The sequence below is a fragment of the Oryctolagus cuniculus genome, chromosome 14 (assembly GCF_964237555.1).
Source record: "Oryctolagus cuniculus chromosome 14, mOryCun1.1, whole genome shotgun sequence".
NCBI classification, from domain to species: Eukaryota; Metazoa; Chordata; class Mammalia; order Lagomorpha; family Leporidae; genus Oryctolagus; species Oryctolagus cuniculus.
Genome location: NC_091445.1, coordinates 46,847,096 through 46,869,954, shown reverse-complemented (window position 1 = coordinate 46,869,954; position 22,859 = coordinate 46,847,096). Strand labels below are relative to the sequence as shown.

Below are 22,859 nucleotides of genomic sequence, written 5' to 3'. Positions count from 1 at the left end.
CTCCTTTCTAATCCAGGTACCTGCTAGTGTACCTGGGGAAGCAGTGGCAAATGACCCAAGAGTTTGGGCCCTTGCACCCACGTGGAGACCAAGAAGAAGCTCCAAGCTCCCGGCTTAAGTCTGGCACAGCCCCAGCCCTTGTGACCATTTGGGGAGTGACCAAGCAAGTGGAAAATCTCTCTCTCTCTCCCTCTCTTTCTATAACTCTGCCTTTCAAATAGATAAAAAAAAAAATCTTAAAAATGCACATTATCAATTTCATTAGTTTTAAAGCAAATATAGTAGTTTCTATTTATTAATATTTCTCAGGGTTTTTTTTTTTTTTACAGAATTTATTGTTTGGCATTTAAATCAACAAATATTTGAATAACTCATAAGCAAAGACATTCCCTAAGTACTGTCATACTGGAAAAAAGATGAGGTAAGTCTGTTCTGCAAGGAGTCAGGCTATGGGATGAAAGGAATTACACAAGCCATTAAAAGTCAAAAGGAATTACCATAAAATGTATAAAGCAGTATGTAAACAAAAGGACAAAAAAAAAAAAAACACCCACCCAGGAGTTTGCAATTAACAAGAGCTTAATTCAGAACCCTCACAGATCTTGGATCAAAGTCCATATATGTAGCACTGGGGAAGAAATCAGTTTATGAAGGTCTAAAAAAATTCTCATGTAGTGTTGGACTCCTACAATGAAACTCCATAATCTTTTAAACCAAAACAGAATTTCCATTTTCAAATTCTTAGCTAGGTGTGTGCCTCACTGGGACGATTTGAAAAGGAACTCACTAACTTTCTGAAAGCCCAAGTATTAGCTACACGCTCCCCTGGTTCCAAAACGTCTTTGAATTTCTGGACAGTGGCAGTGTCTTTGCAGTCAGCTAATTCAAAAATAAGTTCCATGTCCATAGGTTAAACACATGGAATTCTAGATATCCTGGCATGTTCTGCCCTGTCAAAACCAATCTGATATGTTTCAACCCAATAAATAAAATTCCATTTATAAATTATAGTTCTGCTTTCTAACATATTGCATTGGTTTTATTTTAAGTTCTACATGAGGTTAACCTTGTAACTCATCCAAGCCAATGACAGAGCAATTATAACTTAAAAGTAAGATCTTAGACTGTTCAATGCTGAGGTTAAAATCACCAAGAAAATAATATGCTAGACCTTAATATAGGGTAACATTTACTTTAATATTTGCTAGATTCTGAAGGCTAGAATACGGGAATAATAGAGAGTAAAATTAGAAATAATACATCTTTGAGATGGTATAGGCTGGTCCCAAATTTTAATAAAAACCAGCTTTCACTCCCTACCATCTCAAGTTATATTTTTTGCCACTTCATGTAATAACTGACGACATCTCAATAAAAATATCAAGTCTGGCATTCAAAATGCATTAGCGCTGTGGTGTTATAATACCAGTCTCTTTCCTGGGTGCACATTAATGTTTCTGGTTCATGCAGCTGGCGAAGGGTGAGATGTATTGAAGTAGCTATTTAAGTGTGAATTGCTCTTCAAGCTGCCACTGTTAACAGCAGACTCTCAAAGAAATTTTCTCCATTTCAGAAAATTAACAATCTCTGGGGAGAAATATTCTTCAAAACTCACTTATGACTCTGGGTCCTTTCCTTCATCCCATGAGAATCACCATGCCTTCCAATGCACCCCACTCCATTAATACACCCAGGAGCCTCTGTATTCTCATAAACTAATAAACCCTCTCACTTCAAGATCAAATTTAAAGAAAGATATTTGTTTTTACCCCTCGTCATACACCTCACCTTAGGTGAAGAAGAATTACTAGTTGTAATAACTCTGGAAATTACAGGCAATTTTATAGTATCCACTTCTTAAAGTCACCAGTATATGTCATTCTCAAAATAGGTCAGATTCAGTAGCACATTTCCTCACCTGAAAATGTAACTCTAAAAAAATTCCCCAATGCTATGTGAGTTCCTGTCATTCCTGTAAGATAGGGAATTAAAAAGCAAATGAGGAAAAGATACTCTGAAAAATAATAAATTTATACTAATTCCTAAATTGCATGTGTGTGATGACTTTGTTATTGTATTTGTATCACCTTTGTCTAGAAACTAGTCCTATATAATTAAACAGTTACACTAGTCAAAAAATGTTGTTCTTATATGAGAATCTATTATGATTAGTTCATGTCTAATTTCAACCATTTTCATGTTAAAATTGGACAGTGTTTTCTTTTAAATGTTAAAATTCTTTGTGGTTGTCACTTTGGAATGCTGCCCAATATATGTACCTCTTCTATGTCTTCAGAATCCTCCAGCTTCTATTAATTTTATTAGGAGACCCAAAATTCTCCTGTAATAAGTGTTGGGAATGCCAGAAACTTGATTTCTCAGGTTCTCAGTGAGTATGTGGGTCTGTGACTTGCTCTCCTACAAGAAGATACACTTGCTGGACAGGCTAAAGAGCTGGCGACATATACAGGAGGGACTTCTGCAATCTCTTCTCCAGTTCTCCTTTCCCAAGAGATAAAATTCCTAGAGCAAAGGAATCATCTGGGCAAGCATTTGGTGGAGTAGTTGAATCCCAAGTTTAGACACCCACATCCCATGCTGGAGTGCCTGTGTTCAAGTCCCAGCTAAGCCCGATTCCAGCCTCCTGCTAATGTGCACCCTGGAAGGCAGCAGGTGATGCCGCATGTGCTTGGGTCCCTGCTATGCATGTAGGAGACCTGGACTGCATTCCAGGCTCCTGGCTTCACGCTGGCATAGCTCCCATTTTATCAGGAATTTGGGGAGTGAATCAGTGGATGGACAGTCTCTGTCTCTCCATCTCTCTGAATTAAATAATTTTTTAAAAGAAGCATCTTAGGAGAGGAATATGTCTACTCTGAGTTTCTAAAGCAGAAAAATCAGCAGGGAAACTGTTATTGATGCTTCAGGAGCAGGAAGCAACGGTAGAGATGACTCTAACGGCACGGTCACATCCACCCAGTTGGTGCCAAAAGGAAGTCCCAACACTAGTTATTACAACTAAAAGTGTCTCCAGACATTGCCTTCATCCTATGAGGGTAAAATCATTTCTAATTGAACACTCCTGACTTAGATCATCAGTGACATATAGAAGCGAATTGCTCACAATGATTTATGATCTGAATCATTTAAATAATAAAATATGGAATCCCTACTATGCAGAACATGAAAAATGAGAAAGACTCAGTTCCTCTCCTCAAAACTATGTTTGAATATGTAGGAGCAATGATTGAAAACAAAAAAGGGGCTGACATTGGCACAGCAGGTTAAAGCCCTGGCCTGCAGCACTGGGCATCCCATATGGACACCAGTTCGAGTCCTAGCTGCTCCACTTCAGATTCAGCTCTCTGCTATGGCCTGGGAAAGCAGTGGAAGATGGCCCAAATCCTTGGGCCCCTGCACCCTTGTGAGAGATCCAGAAGAAGGTCCTGGCTCCTGGGCTCCAGATCAGCTCAGTTCTGGCAGTCGCAGTCATTTGGGGAGTGAACCAACAGTTGGAAGATCTCCCTCTCTCTCTGGCTCTGTCTCTCTCTGTAACTCTGTCTTTCAGATAAATAAAATAAATCTTTTTAAAAAATTATTAAAAAAAGAAGACAAAAAAGAAAGCAATGCCTATGTGTATCAGTCTTGCTGCAAATACAGTGTTGTCAAAAAAAGAAACTACAATCTTCTAAAAGTGGTAAGAATACAACAAGGGAAAACGTTATATAATTTATTCAAACAATTGAAACAGAGAAAGAATAGATCTCAAGAATAATAATTAAATAAAAATTTAATGAAGGGTGAAATAATTTATTTTAAAAAATAACTCCATCAGGTAGGAGAGGTCAGATTAAGTCTGCAATAAGGTGGGATTTGAGCTGAATTGTGAAGAATGGGAAGTATTTCATTCTGAACGAGAAGTTGAGGTGGAACGAGAAGTTTTCAGGTGGAAAATCAATTTCAGTTGCTTCGAGGAGGGGTCAGCGTTGTGGATTTTGTTTCTGTTATGTTAATTACTCAAATCAGCTGTTTCATATTTGAACATTGCTTTTATATTTTTCTAAATGTTGTGTTCAATTTTATTTTATATGTTGAAAAATAGTGTATTAATTTTACATAACATCTCAAAGATTTTTTCCCTAATGATGCAGTTGCTCTTAACTCCTGAAAGCATCTTTTATTAAATTCTTACACTTTCCTCTAATTTGTGCAGATTGCTTTCTAGGCCTGCAGCACAGCTATTGTCATGCCATTTATTTTTATTGCATATTTTAGTCAGTTGATCTTTTCTTAGATTCCACATTTTGTTCCTTCAAGAATTTGTAGTCTCTGTGTTATTGTTAATAAATAGTGATTATTTTCTTTGTTTCCTGAGTTTGCAAAATGTACACATATAGATATTAGATTTCTGAATAATAAAATTCTGTTTCTAAAAATACATTCCAGTCAATGCAAATCTAGGGGACACAAAACTACATCTTTTTCCCTCTCAGAATTTGGAAGTTCCTAGTATTCAGCAATGCTAATGACTCAACCACGGTCACCCAACATGGATCCAGAAAAACCAAGGCACTAACCTGAATCCTTTGATTCCTAATAAATTTTATTTTTGTTACATCAAAACTTATCTTCTTTATATCTATCGAATTTAAATATATTTGGCCCACTTTCAAAGCAAGAAATGTAAATGAGAAATTTTAAAAGCTATAAATATACAAAAGCTATGTTAATTTTGCATTACTATAACAAAGTATCTGATGCAGCTATTTATGAAGATAATGAGGTTCACTAAGGTCATAACTGTAGAAATTCAAGGGCATGGTATTGACTCAGGTATGGTGGGGTCCCTCTTACCCTCATCACAGCATGATAGAGGCAATGGCAAAATCACATGTCTGTAAGTGATAGTGTATCACCAAACAGGAAGCAGAGAGAAACTGAGAAGGGCCAGTCTCACAATTTTGTAACAATCCTCTCATAAAAATTAACCAGGGTTTCATGAAATATACCTTAATCTCTATCCAGGAATGCCCCCAGTTGACTTACGGTCTTTGTACTAGGACCCAGTACATAAAGATCCCCCACCAGCTACCAAAATCACCACACTGGGGACCAAGCTCCCAAAACAAGCTCTCTCCGTTTGAAGGGACAAACAACAATTAAATCACAGCATAGGACAATTAATAAATAAGAGGGAACCACAAAGGCAGGAATATAGGACAACATATGATTCCTGAAATGGCATTATAAAATCCAGTGCTGGATCTTTAAAAAATATTTTGTTTTTCAATGTAATAATTACAATCAAAATGTTGAAAACTGTCAAAAAAATCCTATTGCTTTATTTAGACAAATCTTTTAAGAAAAGCTGCTCTTTAAGGTGAGATAAGCAACAGGGTAACATTCTTTCACATTATAGTTTAAGGTGAGTTTCAAAAAGGTGCATTACAAGCTAACATGCCTAGAACTGGTAAATGCATCACAAATCTCAATGCCAGGTCTTCCTTTGCATTGTTCTGTTTTCAGTGAAAAGTCTATCCTTCCAATGAATGGCATTTAAAATCAATTTTTCTAGTAGAACACAACCATCCTTAAAATTTCATTATGAATATACTTTTGAATAAAAAGTCATCCTACTATGGATAATTATCATAAATTTATTTGATAATTTATGTTTCACTGTATGTCTTCTCCTATATTTGGATCTTTCTTAGGATCTCTTCTGCAAAACCTTCAACAAAATCATATACACAAATTTTATCACTGTTGTATAATAACAAACAGAGCCTGGTCAATCATTTTCATTTATCTAGAAAAAAGCCCTCCTTAATGATTCCCAATATTTACTCTCTCGTAGTAAAAATCATGTGTCACTCAGCTTGTATCCCTCAAAATTCTTAAATAGAAACCCTAATCACCAGTGTGATAATAATTGGAGATGGGGCCTTTGCATGATAATTAAGTATGGGCAGGGCCTTTATCAGAAGAGGCAGAAGAGAGTCTGCTTCCTCTCTCCAGATGAGAAATGAGCCTTCTGCAAACTAAGCCAACCCTCATCAGGCATTGCCCCGTCCACACTCAGATCTTGGACTTCCCAGCCTATGAATCTATGAAAAATAAAAGGTTTGCTATTGAAGTCACCTCATCAATGGTATTTCTCATTCTCACAGTTCTTCACCTTTCTACTACAAACTAAATACTCATTTTCCACACACCATTTTCAAAAATCACATATTCTGGGACAGAAACTGTGGAGCAAACATGACATTTTCTAAGAAACCATGACATTTATTAATAAGTGTAAAGTTATCAATCACTCATGTGTACTTGGTAAAGAGCAGACATGCACTAAATAAGTATTGAAAAAAGGAATGAATAATATAGCAATTAATGAAATTAATATACTTAGCAAATCTAAGGTAACAGTGTTTAGGACTATGTTCTTAGTTTGGTGAAGTACATGAACTGATTACTGGTTAAGTAATGTTTTGAGAGAAGACTTAATTAACAACACATTTGTTAGAATTAGCCTGAAGCTAAAAATAATCAAAAATTTTGAACCACCAAAATGGCAGTTTCATGTTACATCCCAATAATCTCTTATTGGTATCTCATGAGCTTTGCACACTGAGTTACTGATAGTTATTACTAGTTGCATTAGTTAAATTCCAATGAGAATCCCACTAATGAATGGAGATGAAATCTTTTTACTCTAAATCTTGAAACATTTCTCTACATAGATAATACATGTTTGGTTGAACAAATTTAAGACTGTGTTGCTTGAGACTACATCTCATCTTGTTTTAAATACATACTAGTGAAATAACCTTATTTTAGTATAAAACTTTTTATGACTACGTGAATTTTCCAAATTCAATTTCTACAAAAACCCAGTTGTACATATGGAAAATCAGCCTTTTTTGGAGGGCTACCTTTAACAAGGGCAAAGGATATAGAGGGCAGAACACAGGTTGATTTTAGCCCCCATCTGTCGTCCTGACCAGGTTTACCTATGCAAGGAACATAACCATATGTGGAGAACATACGCAGATGCAGGTGCATTGTAATAGGTATTTATCCAAACCCAGAAATGGTTTTCTTTTCCCAATTAGTGATAAGAATTATATTGCCTTAATATCCAAACTAGAATAGATATTATAGTGCAAAAACATATCTATAAACCAGTCAATGTGCCACTGAACTAGCCAATTATTTATTATATAATATTGCACTGATTACCATTCAAGTAGTTCTAGGTGATGAATCTATTTGTGTGTGCATGTGTGTGTGAAAGAGACATGTCTAAACATATCTCAAAACACTACTCTCTGATGTATGTATGGTATGGCTAGTAAAGGAAGGGCTTTGCCTGCAGTTCGGTGTCAGCTACAAATGAGACCATCTTATAACCTCTGTACAAGAAAGATTAATTGCTTATAATGAGATTCAGTAATTAGCTCAGTTTAAGCAAATTAAATATGTAAGTCCCTGTATATAATTTAACTGAGTTATTCGACAAAAATTTAGCAATTCGTTTTTACCAGAGAAGATTCATAGAAATTCTGTGGGAATTGTGTGAATTACATCATTTTGAGAGTGAGGTACAGAGACTTGGAGTTACATACTTGAGAGTGAAATAGCAAATGGGCACAGTTTGTTAATCCAAATTTTCCCAAAGAAAAGAAAAATGAGTTGTAGTTAGGTAAATAACAAATTATTAATTATGTAATATTTATGAAGGAGCTACTGGTATGTAAACATAAAAGTCTGGACTCTGAAATACCCTAGCAACATAAAACAAGTGTTCAGACCCATAACTGGGAACGTGAAATGTGCTAACTTTGGAAATCTTAATGTGCTTTGAAACTTAATTCTTTCATTTTTATTAAAAGCTATGTATCATTTGAAAACTCTAAATGCTAGCCTCCTAGTATCAGTGTTAATTTGTTTCCTTAATGATACTTAACAGTCCCAATATCTCACCCAGCTAAATGAGCTCTACAAATTTTAATAGTTTCAAAAAGAAATTATGCTATTTAAAGTAATACTAAATACCCAGAGGTAAAGTCACAATTCAGAAAAAAAAATCTCTTGTAATTTTAATTATTATATTTTACGACTACAATATTGTCAAATGCATTTACAGTCAGCAAAATGGGTTCTAGGGAAGAATTCTGCAATGCACTCTTATATTCATCCTGAAGGTGCTTCTGCATTTAAATTATCTTTTTATAACAAAAATCAGCATTTTGAGATGCTAATACAGCAGCTTTGCAATCAAAAGAGGTATAGGGGAAAATTTATCTCAAGTACCTTTGAATTGAAATGTCTGTATATTAAATCCTAAATTATCTAGAAAGAATATGACCACTACAGTTTTTGTACAAAGGTAACTTCTTAAATAATTAGACCACCTTTGTTATTCTCTAGAATCATCCTAAAAGTTAACTATTTGACTGAGAAAAGATTTAGGAAACTAAGAAATTGCTGGAGGGCCGTATCTGCAGTGTTAGAAACATGATTATCTATGACATTATCATATTTAAATGTCTATATTTGCACATGAAGGTCACTAAAATAAGGATATATTGGAAGATAAACACTAAATAAGGAAAAGGGCACACTGGAAATATAAAAATGAGATATCAGAAAATATTTTCATATAATTTATCACATTTCTAGATTATTAACTTTTAAACAGTACTCATATATATGAGAAATTTGAAATTTAAATACACATTCTTAATAAAATTTCTTAGAATACTCTATAAAGATACTTTATTTTTATCATGAAACAGCAAAAAACATTTACAAAGATGAAACTTTAATACTTTATAAGTCCTTTTTAGCAACAGGACCTCAAAAGAGAAAGAAAACTTAACCAGAAAAGTCCAACTATGGAAAGCATAAAACAAATGATACTTTTTGTAGTCCAAGAAGAAGAAGATGGTGTAACACTAGCATCATCTTATCCTGCATCCTTCCAGGGCAAGGGATGGGTATGATTCAGCACCACTTACTGAAAAGTCTATTATTTTTTTCACTAAATTGCCTTTCCACCTTTGTTAAAAACCCACTGACCAGGATTAACGTTGTAGCATAGCAGTTAAAGCCACCACCTGTGACTTTGGCATCCAGTATGGATGCTGGTTTGTGCCCTGGCTGTTCCACTAAAGGTCTGGGAAAAGCAACAGAAGATATCACAAGTCTTTGGACCCCGTCATCCACATGGGAAACCTGGATGAAGTTCCTGGTTTCAGTCTGGCCCAGCCATGGCTGTTGAGGCCATTTCGGGATTTTGTTTCTTCCTCTCTCCCTATTACTTCATCTTTAAAATTCAATCAATAATTTTTTTTTAAAAAAAAGACCATATGTGTATAGTTTGACTTCTGGATTCTCAGTTATTTTCCACTGGTCTATTTTTCTTTTATCACACTGTCAATTAGTCCAGATTTAAAATAGTTTTGTAATCAAGAACTATGAGTCCTTTAACTATGCTATATTTTTCAATAGTGTTAATTCACTTCCTTATGAATGTTATGTTCATCTTGTCAATTATACAAAATAAAAAATAGTGAGGGTTGGGCATTTAGCCTAACAGATAAGACCACATTTAAGACACTTGCACCTCACATCAGAATATCTGGGTTTGATAACCGGCTCTAACATCTAACTCCAGCTTCCTTATATTGCAGATCTTGGGAGTTGGCAGTGATGGCTGTGGAGGGATTTCTGCCACCTATGTGGAAGATCTGGATTGAATTCCTAGCTCCAAGTTACAGCTCTGCCCAGCCCAGGTCATTGTAAGTAATCACTTGAAGAGTTAACTAGTAGATAAGAGAGTTCTCTCTCTCTCCTCCTCCCTCAAATAAAATTTTACATGTGAGAATTTTCATTGGAATTGCATTGAATTTATATTTTGGGAATAATTGAAAATGGTTTTGAGTTTTGTGGTCCAGGAACATGATGTAAGTTACCATTTATTTGCATAATCTTTAATTTCTCTAGGTTGTGCTTTGCAGCTTTCAGTGGACAAGTCTGACAATTATTTCATTAGCAGTGTCCTTATGTATATACTGTTGATGCTACTATAAAAGGTATTTTTATTTTAATTTCTTATTTTTATTGCTATTTTATAAACATCTATAGATTAATCTCACATCATGTGATTGCCTGACTTTTTGGTTCTAGTGACATTTTTATGATTTTCATAAAAATTGCTATAAAGACAATAATGTCATTTGTAAATAAAAAAGGCTTTGATTCTCCTTCTATAATCAAGATTCCTTTAATATCATCTTCTTACCCTATTAAACCATTAAATTTCCTAAAGTTTCTTTTATGTATACACTTTTCAAAGATATGCATACTTTCAGATGAACACTGGATTTTATAATTTAGAATTAAGGTTTCTATTACTGGAAATGACAAGTATTTGTTAGAGATTTACAAATAAAGAAACTAATGTTCAACTGGAGTCTGAGTAAAAATTCTGTTTATAGTTAAGTAGAAAATCTGAGTCACATTAATAAATACCTGCATATGTGCATACAGACAGACTCATCTTTAATTTTATTTTTTATTTTTGAGATAACATATTTTTAGTTCCATTATAGTCAAAAGCCATAATACTCCACTAAATAAAGAGTTCAACAAGTAAGAAGTAAAAATACCATAGTTCAACAGGAATAGAAGCAAGGAATAGAAACAATAATCAAATGTAAAGATGTCTATTTCACTCATATATAGTAAATTTTAAAATAATCACAGCTCATTGAAACTATAATAGTAAATCATTCTTGACAATTTGTTTGACAAACCTTTAAAACAATGTTGGCAAACTCTGCATTTTCAGGAAAACTGAAATACACAGACATTTCTTTCTCTTTTCTGTTTTATTATTACAATTTTAATTTTAGCTCCCACATACAAGGGAGAACATGTGAGATCTGTCTTTCTGAATCTGACTTAATTCACTCAACGTGCTGTTCACCAGTTACAACAATTTTGATGCAAATGATAGAATTTCATTCTTTGTTATAGATGAATAATATTCCTCTGTGTGTGTGGGGGGGTGTGTGGTATGTGCAAATTTTCTTTAACTATTAATTTGACGATGGACACTTTGGTTCATTCCATATTTTGGCTATTGTGAACAATGCTGCTGTAAACATAGTGGTAAACATATCTTATTAATACAAAGTGTTCATGTCTTTTGGGTATATACCCAGTAGTGAGATTGTTGGATCATATAGCAAGTCTGTTTCTAGCTTTTAAAGAAATCATACTGGGGCTGATGCTGTGGCATAGCTGGTAAAGCCGCCACCTACAGTGCCTGCATCCCCTATGAGCACCAGTTCGAGTCCTGGCTGCTTCACTTTTGGATACCTCTCTGCTATGGCCAGAGAAAGCAGTAGAAGATGGTCCAAGTCCTTGGGCCCCTGCACCCACGTGGGAGACCCAGAAGAAGCTCCTGGTCCTGGCTTTGGATCGGCGCAGCTCTGGCCGTTGTGGCCATCTGGGGAGTGAACCAGCAGATGGAAGACCTTTTTCTCTCTCTCTCTGCCTCTCCTCTCTCTGTGTAACTTTGACTTTCAAACAAATAAATAAATATTTTAAAAAAATAAGAAATCGTACTGCTTTCCACAGTGGCTGCATTAATTCGCACTCCAACCAACTGTTTATAAATGTTCTTCCTCTACATCCCTGCCAGCATCTGTTACTCTCTTGTGGATAATAGCTATTCTGACAGGGGTGAGGTAATATCTCATTGTGATACTGATTTGTATTTCCTTGATGGCTAATAATGCTGAGCATTTTTTCAAATATTTGTTGGCCAACTGTATTTCTTATCTTGAGAACTTTCTATTGAGATCCTTTACTCATTTCTTAACTTGATTGGTTGTTTGCTGTTCAGTGTTTTGAGTTGCTGATATATTCTGGACATTAATCATTTGTCAAATAAGAAGCTTGAAAATACATCCCCCCCCAATTTGTTGGATGTCTTTTCACTCTATTGATTGTTTCTTTTGCTGCATAGAAGCTTCTAAGTTTGATAAAATCCAAATTGTCTAGATTTTTTATTGTTTCCTGTGCTTTGGGGGTTTATCCAAAAAGTCATCATCTGTACGAATGTTTTAAAGTATCTCTCTACAGTTTCTTCCAGGCAATTGGTAGTCTTGAATTTTAAATTTAGGTCTCATTGATCTTGATTTGATTTTTGCATATAGTGAGAGGTAGGAAGAAATTGAAGGTAGCAATCTAATAATCCAGTTTTTCCAACACCATTTATTGAAGAGATTATCTTTACTGCAATATATGGTATGGGCATAAGTTCTGGGCTCTCTACTGTTTTCCACTGATTCATGTGTCAGTTTTTATACCACAGTTTGAAGTATAATTTGAAGTCAGGTACTGTGATGCCTCCAGCTTGATCCCCCCACCACTTCCCTCTCATGATGGGTTTGGGTCTTTGGGTCCTTTTGTGATTCTATAGGGGCTGTAGAATTTTCTTCGAATTGAAGAATGTTCTTCATATTTTGATAAGAATAGTCTTGAATATATAGAGTGTTTTAAATAGTATATATATTTTAATGATATTAATTCATGCAATCCATGAACAAGGAATACATTTCCATTTTTTGTGTACTTGCCACTTTCTTTCATTAATATTTAATAATTGTCATTGTTGAAATCTGTCACTTCTTTGGTTAAACTTATTCCTTAATGTTTGATTTTGTGTGGCTCTTGTGAATAGAGTTTCTTTCTTTTTTCTTTTTTTTTTTTTTTTTTTTTTTGACAGGCAGAGTGGACAGAGAGAGAGAGACAGAGAGAAAGGTCTTCCTTTACCATTGGTTCACTCCCCAGTGGCCTCTGCGGCCAGCGAACTGTGCTGATCCGAAGCCAGGAGCCAGGTGCTTCTCCTGGTCTCCCATGCAGGTGCAGGGCCCAAGGACTTGGGCCATCCTGCACTGCATCCGGGTCACAGCAGAGATCTGGACTGGAAAAGGAGTGACCAGGACAGAATCCAGCGCCCCAACCGGGACTAGAACCCGGTGTGCCGGTGCCGCAGGCAGAGGATTAGCCTAGTGAGCCGCAGCACCTGCTAGAGTTTCTTTCTTGATTTCCCCTTCCAGAGTTCCTCATTAGTATATTAAAGAAGCTACTATTTTTTGCTTGTTTATTTTGTAATCTGCAACTTTACTGAATTGCTTTATCAGTTCTCACAGGTTTTTGGTGGAATGTTTAGGATTTTTCAGGTACAACATCATGCCATCTGCAAACATGGATATTTTGATTTCTTCTCTTTCAATTTTGAAGTCCTTTATTTATTTTTCTTCCCTAATTGCTTTTACTAATATTTCCAATACTATATTGAAAATTAATGATTAAAATAGACATCTTTGTTTTCTTTCAGATCTGACAGAAAATGCCTTCATCTTTTCCCCATTCAGTATGATATTGGCTGTTGGTTTATCATATTTGGTTTTATAGTTTTGAGGTATGTTCCCTCTGTACCTAAAATGTAACTTGAGTGGGTGTTGAATGTTATTAAATTCTTTCTCTACAATTATTGAGATTGATATCGGACAGCTTATTAATAATTTTCAATAATAATAACCCTGTGGGTTCTTGCCACTTATTCAAAGAATTCTGAACACTGGCTCAAATAGACCAGATAACATGGTAAGTTGTTAAGCTTTTTATTCAGTGAGAGAAATGTACAGGAGAGTGAGGGCTTTATTTAGGGGAGAAAGAGAAATCTAGAAACTAAGTTGGGTCCATACAAACCAGAGAGCAGGCCAGGAACAAGCCATGTGGAACATGGATGCAGGCAGGAAAGCAGAGAGCAGGTGGCCTGAAAGACACAAACCGATGGGGCATCAAGGGGCAACAAGGGAAGACCCACTATGGTACAAGCCTTTTATTTAATACCAAAGGGGGAGTGGTTATGTAATCTGATTGGCAAGTGAGCATACAGGTGGCATCAGGTAGGGGCATGAAATCACATGAGGGCATGGTCTTCCAGCTCACAAACCTAATTGATTTTATCCTATCTGCCTGCCTATATAAATATGACAATATGATTTTTGTTTTTCATTTTGTTGATGTGATTTTTGACATTTATTGAGTTGCGAATGTTGAACCACCCTTGTATCTCTGAAGTAAATTCCATTTAATCATGAAGCATGGTCATTTTGTTGTAGTCTTAGATTTAGATTTGGTTTGCTAGTATTTTGTTTAGAATGTTTGCATCTATGTTTGCCAAGATTATAGGTCTGTAGTTTTCTCTCTCTCTCTCTCTCTCTCTTTCTCTCTCTTTGGTTTTGGTATCACTGTGATGCTGGTCTCATAAAAAAGAATATTTTTAGATTTCCATCCTGTTCAATATTTTTGAGCAGTTTGAAATGGTTCTGCTTTAAAGGTTTTGTAGAATTCAGTAATAAGCCATTAGGTCCTGGACTTTTCTTTGATGAGATATTTTTATTTATTTTATTTTTTTTATTTGAAAGAGTTGGCAGCGAGAGAGAGAGAGACAGAGAGAAAGGTCTTTCTTCCATTGGTTCATTCCCCAAATGGCCACCACAGCTGGCACTGCACCCATCCGAAGTCAGGAGCCACGTGCTTCTTCTTGGTCTCCCATGCGGGTGCAGGGGCCCAAGCACTTGGGCCATCCTTGATGAGAGAATTTTGATTATTGCTTCAATCTCATTGCTTTTATGGATCTGTTTATATTTTCTCTATCTTCTTGCTTCACTCTTAGGAGGTTATATGTATCCAGGAATCTAATCATTTATTTAAGGTTTTTCCAATTTGTTATCATAGGGTTGTTCATAGTAATTTCTTTACATCCTTTGTATTACAGTGGTGTCAAATGTAATGTCTGCTTTTCATCTCTAATTTTATTTATTTGTTTTTTCTTTTTTCCTCTATTAAGATGGCTAAAGATGTCTACTTTGTTTATCTTCATAAAATATCAGTTTTTTGTTTTGTTGATTTTATTTCTATCATTTCTCATCTGCTCTAATTTTCAGTTTGATTTGTTCTTGTTTTTCTAAGTCCTCAAGATGCATTATTACATAATTTATTTGAGACATTTTAATGTAAACACCTAATGATACAAAATGTCCTAGTAATACTGCTTTTGTTGTATCCCTAGGTTATATTTGTGGTTTCAAAATAAATTAATAATAAAATCAAAAACTTGGCATAAATAAACATATCTCAATGCTTAATAAGACATTTGCCTATGAAAGTAAATGTATGACTGTGTGTGTATACTCATTCATTTGTCTACATCACTATCTATATACATATCTTTTTATCTTTGAATTTACAGAAAAATGTATGGAAAATGCACTCTAAATTGTTACTTACTAGAAGAGAAAGAAATATTATCATGGGTTGCACATAAAGAAAACACTCATATTTTACTACATTCAAGTGTACTGGGAGAAATTTTTGGAAAATAGAATTAAGCGATGTTTATTTCGGTATAAAAATTGAATATATGCATATGAATAAAATTTTGCACATTTTTACCATTCCACAGTGACCCTATATTTAACATGGACATTTAAAAAGCAAACACAACAAAATAGTAGTTAGAAAAAACACAAGTATAGAGAAAGATTTCAAAAGTGGTATCTCAGGAAGCTAGTATTATAGCGTGTTTCATGGTTTTTTCATGGTGTTTCTCTGCACTTTCCATTTTTATTGTACTAAAAATGTATTATAAAAAAGATTTTTCTATTCTAAAAAATGCACCCATGAGCAACTGCCAGTACATCAAAAATACTATGAAAGCTAAGCAATGTCATTCAAGTAGTCAGAATGAACTGATTTGAAAAAGACAAACTAAACTGTAGGCTATTCAAATAAGCTTCCTGTATCTATTTTCAATGCCAGAAATTCTTTCTTTGAGATTCAAAGTGGCAGAACATCAACTTAGATTCCTACCAGGATTTAAGTTTAATAAAACACACTAACCATCAGTCAACGCTCACATTTTTTTTAAAGATTTATTTATTTATTTGAAAGGCAGAGAAACAGAGAGGGGAGAAAAAGAAAGAGAGATCTTCTATCCACTGGTTTGTTTCCCAAATGGCCTCAACAGTTGGGGCTGGGCCATGATGAAGCCAGGAAACAGGAGCCTCATCCGGGTCTCCCACATGGATGCAGGGGCCCAAGTACTTGGGCTATCTTCCGCTGGTTTCCAAGGTCATTAGCAGGGAACTGGATTGGAAGTAGAGCAGACAGAATTCAATCAGGTGCTTGTATGGTATACCTGCATTGCAGGTGGCAGCTTAACCCTCTAAGCAACAATGCCAACCCTCAAAGCTCATAAAACACTGCTTGTTTTATGAATTTTTTAGAATCATGATATCAAAAATAGCCAAACATAATTAGTATACACCAACCACATGTTTAGAGTAAGATTGCTCCATTCTACTAAATGTGCAATTTAATTCTTATGCTATACATGAAATTTATTGCTATATACTCCTCTAAAACAAGTCAGGTACAAAAGTAAAGGTTAGGCTGGCACTGCAGCTCACTAGGCTAATCCTCGCCTGTGGCACCAGTACCCCAGGTTCTAGCCCCTGCTGGGGGGCCAGATTCTGTCCTGGTTGCTCCTCTTCCAGTCCAGCTCTCTGCTATGTCCCAGGAAGGCAGTGGAGGATGGCCCAAGTCCTTGGGCCCTGCACCCGCATGGGAGACCAGGAGGAAGCACCTGGCCATTTTGGGGGTGAACCAACGGAAGGAAGACCTTTCTCTCTCTCTTTCTCTAACTCTGCCTGTCAAAAAAAAGTAAAGGTTATACATTTCATTATAGAACATTCCTTAATTTTAATTTGTTTTAAATTCAAAGGTACATGCACACCCATTCATTAGTCTTATTAGGGTCAAACAAAAATATTCTAGGCAATAGTAATGCAGGTTGATATTATACCTCTATTTTTGAAAAATCTTTAGCCTTCTCACTCTATCAGTTCTGTATCTTCTATAATCTAGATACTTCTAGAATTACATGTATTATTAACATTGACTGTTGGTGTTGCAAATTACAAAGGACCAACACAACAAAATATTCTTGAATCATTCCATGTACTGCTCTTGCCATCCCAAACTTTTATCCCTCCTAAATCTTGTACTCTTGACATGCGTTCATGTGTATATGTTGAGCAATTTTTAAATTGGAAGTGCTAGATCTGAGGGATGGTGAGAAAGGCAAAAGTGTGAATTTCTTTCCTTTAACAACTCAATGCATCCAGATCAGAGCTGGTGTGGTAATTCTCTCAAAATCTTCAGGGATCCTGGCTCCTTCCAGCTTAACATGCACCATTCTCAGGGTTGGTTCCTGCTTTGATGGTCCAATTTCCCACCTTCCAAAGGCCAATCAGCTGAATAGAGAGAAAAATGAAGAAGAAATGAGGCTACATGATTCTAGATAGTGATAAAACATTTTCTGACCTCCCATTTGGCATAAGTCAAGTCACAGAGTTGGGCCAGCACGAAGCTGGTAGACAGGAACTCTATCTGGTTTTCCTCTTTGGTTGGCAGGGACTCGAATAATTGAGCCAAAACCTGCTGCCTCCCAGGGTGTGTGTTAGCAGAAATTGGGGTTGGGAGTAGTGCAGAGACTTGAACCTAGGCACTCTGATGTAGAAAGCAGGCATCCCAAACAAATGTGTTAGCCAGTCCCTCATGTTTAAACTCTACTCAGTATACATATTCTTCTATATCTAATTTCCTCAAATATTACCTCTAGATTTTTTCTTTTTTGGTGCCATTTCCATTCTGATTTTGAAAAGTATATTATAAAAACCAACAAAAACAGGTTTAATCATTTAACAACAGATTTAAGGTAAGGCTATAAAATTGGAAAAGTGACAAAATACATTGTGCAACATAGAAGAACTCTGGGATTCTTTGCGAAAATACGAAATCTGAGAGATGGGAAATTTTGGCAATTAAACTGGCTGTACTCTATTATTGAATATCATCAGTGTGTGCTAGCTAATGAGGAGTGGAATCATATTTTCCAGTGGTTCATAATCCAGACTTTGCTTTATTCTGGCTTGATCCATATTATAATTTCAGAAGCTAATGTTCATGTAAGCTTGGTCTTTGTCACAATCTGTCTATGATGCTTATGTCCAAAACTTACTATAATACACTAACCCAGAGTATGAACTTGATAGTATAAGCTATTAGTTGTTACATTGAAAGCATTGAGGTGTCTCATAAGTAGAAAACAACACAAAAGAAAAAAACCTTGCTTAACATAGTATATTTCCAAAACTTAAAAATACCAATGGCCTCCCTTTTTCTCACACATTATCTTAATAGCAATTGGCAAAACACACTTTAGAATATCCTAGAATAATCTAGCTTTTGGACATTTTAGAAAATCTATCAAATAAATCTATAAAGATCTATTTCGCAAAAACACAATTATATCAGTAGCTTAATTTTTAACAATTCAAAAAGATCTGTGTATCTTCCTTCTCTAAATACCATATATGGAAGTAGATTGTTGTCAAAAGAAAAGGTTCCCGTTTATATCATCTACTCTATATTTGGCATTTGAGCATCCACACTATCTAGACAGCAGCATATGCAAACTTGATTAAATCCCACAGATTTTTTTCTCTCTCCTTTTTAAATCAAATGTTGCATTTTGAATTATGAAGTTTCAATACTGTACCCTGTATTTTCTGAAATACATTTTCTTATTTAAGAAAAATATAGTCTTTAGTTAATGTAAATATATTTCCTAAAAATTAAAATTTGTAATGTCTAAAGTTTATTTCTCAGTGTTACAAAACTGATCAATGAAAACTCTTGACCATGTCAGACTTAGAGACAAAAGATAGATGAAAATACACAATATGTTCTAACAAACATATCGGGCCACCTGACTCTACTTAGCGTATCCATATAACATGTCACGTCCATAGAAGTGATGAAAGGGAAAGGAAAATACCCAGGTAAACATATTGGCTGAAATATATAGAATGATAAAATAGCACATGCAAAATTTATTCCATTAAAACATTAGAATTAATATTTTGATATACTTTCCAGCCTTCATTATGTGACTCTCTCTCTCTCTATATATATATATGTATATATACAAGAGTTGAGTGAGGATTAGCTCACTAGGCTAATCATCTGCCTTGCGGAGCCGGCACACCGGGTTCTAGTCCCGGTCGGGGCGCCGGATTCTGTCCCGGTTGCGCCTCTTCCAGGCCTGCTCTCTGCTGTGGCCAGGGAGTGCAGTGGAGGATGGCCCCAGTGCTTGGGACCTGCACCCCATGGGAGACCAGGATAAGTACCTGGCTCCTGCCATCGGATCAGTGCGGTACTCTGGCCTCAGTGGGCCGGCCGCAGCGGCCATTGGAGGGTGAACCAACGGCAAAGGAAGACCTTTCCCTCCGTCTCTCTCTCTCACTGTCCACTCTGCCTGTCAAAAAAAAAAAAAAAAAAAAAAGATACATTAAAAAAAAAAAAAGAGTTGAGTGAAACAAATGTGCCTAGACACAAAGACGTGAGTTGGAAGAATCATTAATATTTGGATACATGGGTAGTAAGTGACATTTGTTGAAGTAAGGGTAATAAAATATATAAATTGATGAGAATTTAACATAGCATACTATTTTGATAAGTGGTTAATAATAATGCTTTTTCAAATCTTTTCAAAAAGCATATATTTCTATTTGGCACTCACTGTATACATTAATTAATGAACCTACTTTGGTGTGAATGATCAATACATAAAGATAATAAACCCATCATGGGATAATGTTTTATCTAAACCACTCTTGTATCTTCTAAATTTAACAAGATGTGTTATAAAAGGCTCTTTAAAATTGATAGATTCATATAGTTTTATAACTGAATTAGGAATTTGTTTAATGATCTTATCTAATCCCTTAATACTGAGATAATTGAAGTAAGATTTAGAGTTTTATTTATTTTTGTCTTTTTCTGTTTTAAATTTTTATTTTTATTTAGATAATTCATTAATTTGAAAGGCAGAAGGAGAGAGAGAGACAGACAGAAAGAGTGTCCTTTTCCCAAACCCTTTCATTAAATACTCACAATGACCAGAGCTGGGCTGGAGCTGAAGCTAAAACTAAAAACTCAATTTATGTCCGGCATATGGAGGGCAAAAATGCAATTACTTGTACTACTGCTGCCTTCTAAGGTGTGAATTAGTAGGAAGCTAGAGTCAGAACCCAGAGCCCGGATTTAAACCCCAGTACTGCAATGCGGAATGCAGTGTCTTAACTGAAAATTTAATTGCTAGTCTAAACACTCACCCTGACTCAGAAACTGTAATGCCTTGTTTAAGGCACACAAAAATAGTTGCTCAGCTAAAATTTGATGTTATTTTTTTAATTTCCTAGTGGAATAATTTTCCATTACAGTTTGGTAGATTATTTAGTAAAAGAATAAAACAACCAACCAAGAAGTCCAAATATATTTACGCAACATTATAAACCATTTTCTAAACTCTGGATGTTTATCTAAACTACATAGTATTATAAAAAGAGTTGTAGCATTAAAATATTTTCAAATATTAAAGCTGTGGTTGATTGGGAATTCATTTATAGGTAAAAACTAAACCTATAGTTAAAAAATCTTTAAGTTGGGGAGAGTGGGCATTTAGTCTTGCAGTTAGGATGCCCTAGTCCATATCTAAGGGCCTGGGTTCAATTCCCACCTCCAGTTCCTTGTTCCAGCTTTCTGCTAATACAAACTCTGGGAGGTGGCAGGCTCAAGGAGCTCGATCCACACCACTCATGGAGAAACCCAAATTGAGTTCTTGGCACCTAGCTCTGACCCTGACCCTTTCCAAGCTTTGTAGGCATTTAGGTTGTGAACAAGCAGTTGGGAGCTCCTTTCTCTCTCGTCCTCCTCCTCCTCCTCTTTCTCTTCCACCACCTCCTCTCCTCCTCCCTCTCAAATAAATTTTTTGACAAATTTGAAGTTGGAAAAATAACAAATTTGGAAGACTTAAAGGCAGAATTGCTCAGGGAAAAATACCATTGTTGCTGCCACATTTATCTATTCAATTTTTTTCTCATAGATCATTATATGAGGACAAATATCTATCACCATACTAGGAAACTACTCAATTAACAAAAAAAGGTTTTTTTCTGAGTACTTATTGAACAAACACACATGATTTTGTAATATTGTTTTATATAGAAAGTTTTATCTCATAATTTTTCAAAATCCTTCAAACTTTGTAATGAACATTAAAAATGGGTTGGTGCTTGGTTTAATGCTTATTTTAATGCCATATTTTTTTATAATCAGGACTTAAAAGCTATAAGTGAACAAATGTATTTTTGATGTCACAGATATTACATTTCACTAATAATGAGGAGTGCTACAGAGATACAGTATCAGAAATCTAAATATTTTAGTTTTAATTTCAAGAACATCAAACAGTTTTTCTAACCTACTAAAAATGGAAATAAGTAAATTAGATTGAAATATTTTTATTATTTTTATTTATTTATTTATTTATTTTGACAGGCAGAGTTAGACAGTGTGAGAAAGAGAGACAAAGGTCTTCCTTCTGTTGGTTTACCCCCCAAATGGCCAGGTGCTTCCTCCTGGCCTCCCATGCGGGTACAGGGCCCAAGGACTTGGGCCATCATCCACTGCCTTCCTGGGCCACAGCAGAGAGCTGGACTGGAAGAGGAGCAGCCGGGACAGAATCTGGCGTCCCTACTGGGACTAGAACCCAGGGTGCCAGCGCCGCAGGCGGAGGATTAGCCAAGTGAGCTGCAGCACCGGCCAGATTAAAATCTTAATCCCAAAAAGTTCCATACAGAAATACTTGAATTGGGTTTATATGGCCTTATTAGATATACTCTTAAAGCCTATGCTTAACTGCTATGCAACTTGATAATTTATTTACTCATGAATACACTTCAATTAAATTTTGTGAAGAATATTTATTTAAATATAATTTTATTAAAGAATAATAATTGCAGCTAGATGTAGTAAAATCAATCTGCTACTCAACAGAAGTTACCAGAATGACAATTGCTAGCCGAATACTTACACTTTCCTTTTTTGTTAAAAAATTTATTATTTTCCACTTCACTCTTTCTCCTTTGAAAATTGAAGATGGAAATGAGGCAAAATCCTTGGGAATGTAAAAGCAGCAAAAAAGAAGGCACCCAGATTTCTGAATGAACAGTTAAAATATATGACTACCCATGGTGGAACCAACTACTGAGCTTTGAGGTATCATCTAGAGAAAATAATCTATCTGACTTGAGATGCTATACATCATGGTATTTTATTACAGCAGTTTGATCTCCCCAAACACAAATAGCACATAGCATTGAAAATGCCATAAAGTTTGGCAAACATAGAGTGTGTGATGACTAGTATCATAACAGACTTAAAAACATAACTATTTCCTTTATAGTAAGTAATAGATCATAAGTATCTAGCCAATGCTTCTTAAAACCAACAATATACTTCAAATCATATCTTAGCCATGTTAAAACTTCTTCACATGTAAGAAAATTCAGGTTGAAAACATTCAAATGGAGCAGGAGTATTACTGAGAAAACTCAGCAAAACTTAAAATCATATTTTCGTAGGGACTACCATAATGGATTCTTGTGCTGCAAAATTCAGAGCAGATCCATCTGTGAACACCATTAAAAGCTGCATAATGGCTCTGTAAGTGACAAAGTGAAAGTCATTATTTCCTCCCTGAGCTACAGCCACAGGAGATAGGAGGAGAAAAGGTCAAACCTTCATAATGAGTATAGTCATAGAAAACTTTCCAGTTAAAATTTTCAGTCATTTGAAAGTCC

At 35.4% G+C, this 22,859-nt stretch overlaps 1 long non-coding RNA gene across 1 annotated transcript in view; it reads right to left on the bottom strand.

The window, feature by feature from the left end:
* Positions 1-12,759: 12,759 nt before the first annotated feature.
* The window catches only part of LOC103349591 (uncharacterized), a 174,339-nt gene continuing 164,239 nt past the window's right edge, over positions 12,760-22,859 (bottom strand). The window contains exon 3 of the long non-coding RNA XR_007922492.2: positions 12,760-17,405. This is a non-coding gene — a long non-coding RNA (uncharacterized lncRNA). The remainder of the gene's footprint in view (positions 17,406-22,859) is intronic.